This window comes from Sphaeramia orbicularis, chromosome 8 (assembly GCF_902148855.1).
Source record: "Sphaeramia orbicularis chromosome 8, fSphaOr1.1, whole genome shotgun sequence".
Taxonomy (NCBI): Eukaryota; Metazoa; Chordata; class Actinopteri; order Kurtiformes; family Apogonidae; genus Sphaeramia; species Sphaeramia orbicularis.
In genome coordinates, this window is record NC_043964.1 from 22478284 (window position 1) to 22483073 (window position 4790).

The window sequence follows — 4790 nt, forward strand, 5'->3', positions numbered from 1 at the left end:
GTCACTTCCCCCCTGGGCCATGCCCCTCTAAGTCAGACTGAGTGGCAAAAACAAACCGGCTCAACATGATGGAGTACAGCAGTAACTACAGCGAGACCGGGAAAAATGTGGAATATAACATGAAATTAAAGACAACTGGACTTGACATGGATCCATACAAGCTACCAAACAACAAGTAGTCCACGAACACTGATATGTGGGCGTAAATCACGTATCCTGACATTTATATGTACTTGATTTCAACGCCGGGAAAATACCCAATGCAAAGGCTGAAAGCATACAAAAGCCAAAGAGTTTTTGACATCCTCGTCATCGTTAATTAGAGGATTACAGCTGGTGAGTGCTTTCAATTCAACATACTATTGTTTTTGAGGTTTTCTGTCAGTGCAGACATATTTTCTTGGCGGTGATTGCCAAGGTAAAGGCCCAGCAGTAGTGCTCACAGTTCACTACTGATTTACTGGAGTTGAACCCTTAGTATTGACCCAAGTGAGTGGATGATCTACTGGTACTGTGGATATTTCAGTAGAGTTAACATCAAATACTTGATACAACACAGCTACAACAGCTTTGTGCTAGAGTACCCCCTTATTTGGAAAACTAGGTTAGCCTCAGTTTAAGCTAGTTTACAAATCATGTAGAGCACAAGGTTCAGAATCACACAATTGAAGACAAAAACGTTTCAGTTATGAAATATAAAACTAAATGACAGATGCTAATATTAAGAACTTTACTAAGAAGTAACGTTAGCCAAAATGATATGTAATTTAAGGTATGATTTTACACAAGAAAACAGCATAAATTAACGTTACCTGACACAAATCCAGGTTTGGTTGTCTGGATTCCAGTTATTTCTATGAATTGCAGCGATCCATCTGCTTCTTCTGTCTTCGGCTTTAGGTCGCCGCTAAAACGATAGCTCCGAGTGCTTTTTAAACCTATTTGTGCAATCAATGGCACAACAGCTCTTCCCCATTTTTTAGACTGTTCTAAAGTTTTCGCAGTATTCAAGCCAAAGCCGCTGCTCATCTCCCTCTTTCTGCCACTCAGTGGACGGAACCGCACTGACTTCCGCTAGCGGTGACATCACGTGCATACCCTCTATATTCAGTAACTGCCGTAAAACCAAAAAAAAACTGCCGTAAAACCAAAAGTGAAACTTAGCAGGCTTTGAAGGTGGACTCCCAGCTTCTATGTCTCTGTTGTATGCCGGAGCTTACACAAAATTTTCACAACTTCTAACTTATATCCACTGCCTGAATCCACTGAATGCTGGGCCTCATGAATTGGTCATGTTTACAACACACATTACCTCCAGCTGCAACAGTAGCTTAGCGTGTGCTGTGTGCCTCAACCTAACTTGACCTGGCTCAAGCGTGATTGGTTCATCATGGTGCTACTTAATTATGATTGGCTGTTCTTGTGTCTGTCAAAACATGGACGAATCAATTCTATCAAAATTGTATCGAGCATGTCTCATATTTCTATCAAGGAAAAGTTATTTAGCGATATATCGTAATGTTTTATCACCCAGCTCTACTGTCGTGCAATGTTTTTGTGCTAATAAACTGCTGTTGACATGCAGTAATGTTTTTGTTCCCCCACATGCAGACCCAATCAGCTAAAATGACACTAAAAACACACTAAAACTTAAATTGTTGTAGATGTTCTTTAATATGCACTGTCTTGATTTAATTAATTAATTAAATAAATAAATAAAACTTACCAACAGATGCAAATATTTTTACAAAACACAACCTGTGATCACATGAATTACTAGAAAACAGACACATGATCAGTATGGTTTACCTTCATTTGTGCTATTCCTCTCCAGTAAAGCCTGCACTTGTACTTTTCGGTTGGAATGCTGTAGAAAGACATTTTATTTTATTTGTGTGTACATTCTTTCTATGCCAATAAACTGTTGTTGCACTGAAGTAAACACCTAGACCAGACTAACTTGCTGCTTTTGGTTTTCATCCAAACTAAACACTTTCATTGCATTGCATCAGATTTTTCCTCATCACTCATTCTAGTCCAGGGGTGTCAAACTCATTTTAGTTCAGGGGCCATATCCTCCCAGTATGATCTGCAGTGGGCCGGACCAGTGAATTAATAACCTAATAATATAAATAATGCCAACTCCAAACATTTCAATATGTTTTATAGTGAAAAAAGTAAAATTACATTATGGAAATGTTTACATCTATAAACTGCCCTTTTAAAAATGTGAATAACATGAACAACCATGAAAAAACTGAAATTTATTAAGAAAATTAAGTGCAATTTTAGCTATATTTTGCCTCTGCTTATCATTTGTAAATGTGCGTTACAACTTACAGATCACAATGGATCTGCAAACACACAAAATATTTTAGTAAATGGCAGAATATTAGTACAATTGCACTTACCTCTCTTACCACATTTCTAGTTTTTCATATTTTTTGTGAAAGGCTAGTTTGTAAATTTACACATTTTCATGGAATTAAACTTTTTTACACTAAAACAAAAAGGAAAATTTTGGAATTGTCATTATTTGTAGGTTTTTATGATAGTATTTTACTGATCTGACCCACTTGAGACTAAAGTAGGGCTTCATATGGTTCCTAAAGTAAAAGAATTGACTGTAAATTTCTTCAGTGTAATTTTTGCATTTCACAAATTCATCCCAAGGGCCAGATTGGACCCTTTGGTGGGCTGGTTTTGGCCCCCGGGCTGCATGTTTGACACCTGTGTTCTAGTCCTCTATTACATGAATCACTACAAAAAGTTACAAAAAAACAAACATATATATATAGAGGCATGATTTAGCTTAAATTTGTGCAATTCTTTTTCCAATTATGACACAAAGCTCACTGTATTTTGTACCTTCACTTTTTTGAGATTAATAATTAGAATGTTTTCTAATAAAGTTTCTTTCATTATATTCCTGTGTAGATTCTTGCTGTGTCACTAAACTGCTGCTGAAGTGCAGAGCTAATCAGCTAAAATGACACTGAAACCTACCAACAAATGCAAATATTTCAACAAAACAACACATGTGATCACTATAAAATAGACGACAAATGATCAACCTGGTTTACCTTAATTTGTGCAATGCCTGGTTGGAACATTGCAGAAAGACATTTCATTTTATTCTTGCATGCAGTCTTTCTATGTTAATGGGCTCTATGCACAGTCCCACTACTTCCTGAACTTCACGTGGGTCTTTTATTTCCTTTCTTTCATTATTGGACACAGTGATTAATCCAGGTGTGTCTGCTACTTCTCGTTGTGACTACTGATTAATTAGGCACACCTGGATTAATCAGTATATCCAATAATGAAAGACAGGAAATAAAGGACCCGCCTGAAGTTCAGGAAGTAGTGGGGCTGTGCATAGAGCCCATTGACTGCTGTTGCCTCACAAATGCAAACAGCTGAGTGCTGATTGAGTTTTGCAAAAGTGCTTCAGAGCTTTGTAATTATGCAAGTAATGTTTAATATATGGGAGCTGTGTGGTTTCCCTTTGTTTCACACACTTAATCCAACAGTTTTGCATGTTTCTAATAGTGAAAAATGTGTGAAGCAAATGATAAAGTGTTAAAAATTTGCAAAGAGGTGATGACTGAGTGGATTGAAGTTTCATAAATATAGTCACGGAAAAAAATATTAGACCACCCTTGTTTTCTTCTATTTCTTGTTCATTTTAATGCCTGGTACAACTAAAGGTACATTTGTTTGGACAAATATAATGATATCAAAAATAGCTCATAAAAATTTTAATTCAGAGCTGATATCTAGCCATTTTCTATGTTTTCTTGATAATAACCAAAATCACTTAAATTCTTACATCAATATCTGTGGCATTGTACTACCAAAAACAGTGCTTTTAGGCATTTTGTTTTTTCTTTTCTGTCTGTTTTAGTCACATGATACACACAGAAGTTAGTACTTGATTGTAAACTGTCGTTTTTGATGACTTTTGATGATCTAATATTTTTTTCCACGACTGCATGTAGAAAAAACAGAGAAAAAAGTACACAAATGTTAATAATATAGGTATATATTTATTCGTACGTACATATTCATTTATATCGGTTAATTGTAAAAAAAAAAAAAAAAAAAAAGAAAGGAAAGAATTTACAGTAATTATATGAACTACAGTCATTGTCAAAATTGTGGTTGAAATTTCTCAGGTGTTGATCTACCATGAACACACACTGTAGAGTCACCTCTCGCCCTCTGTCCGAATCCTCAACCGAACTCCAGTGTTTGGGACCGAATGTGCGCGTATGAAATAAAACTGATCCGAAGCAATGTGGCAAGTGGCAAGTCTGCTGTACAAAAGGACACGCACGGTTAAGTGTGTGTGCAGTCTTTTGTAACATCTTGTTTAAGAGCCTGTCGTGCCTTTTGTACCATAAAAAAAAAAAAAAGCTGATGAAGGGTTATTTCTTTTGTACAAGTGAAATCTTCGCCTGTTATCCGTTGAAAGTGTTTGCCTTGAAAGCACATGCTGCACATTCAGCGCAAGTCGAGGGCAAACAGGTGTTACAACCTGGCTCAACAGTCCAAATCCTATGACTTTTCCTTTTTACCCCCGTCAAGTTAACCAATTTTAACCCCAAAACGCAGGGACATAGTGTGTTAGACATCATTGCCGTTTTGACTCTTGGATGTTCCCTAATCCCACGTAAACCCCCATTCAAACAAAACAGATCAGGCTGGATTACACCGGATTCATCTCTGCTTGTATTATCCTGCCTGTAGCTGTCAAATAACAAACGGAACAGAATCATCATTCAGTG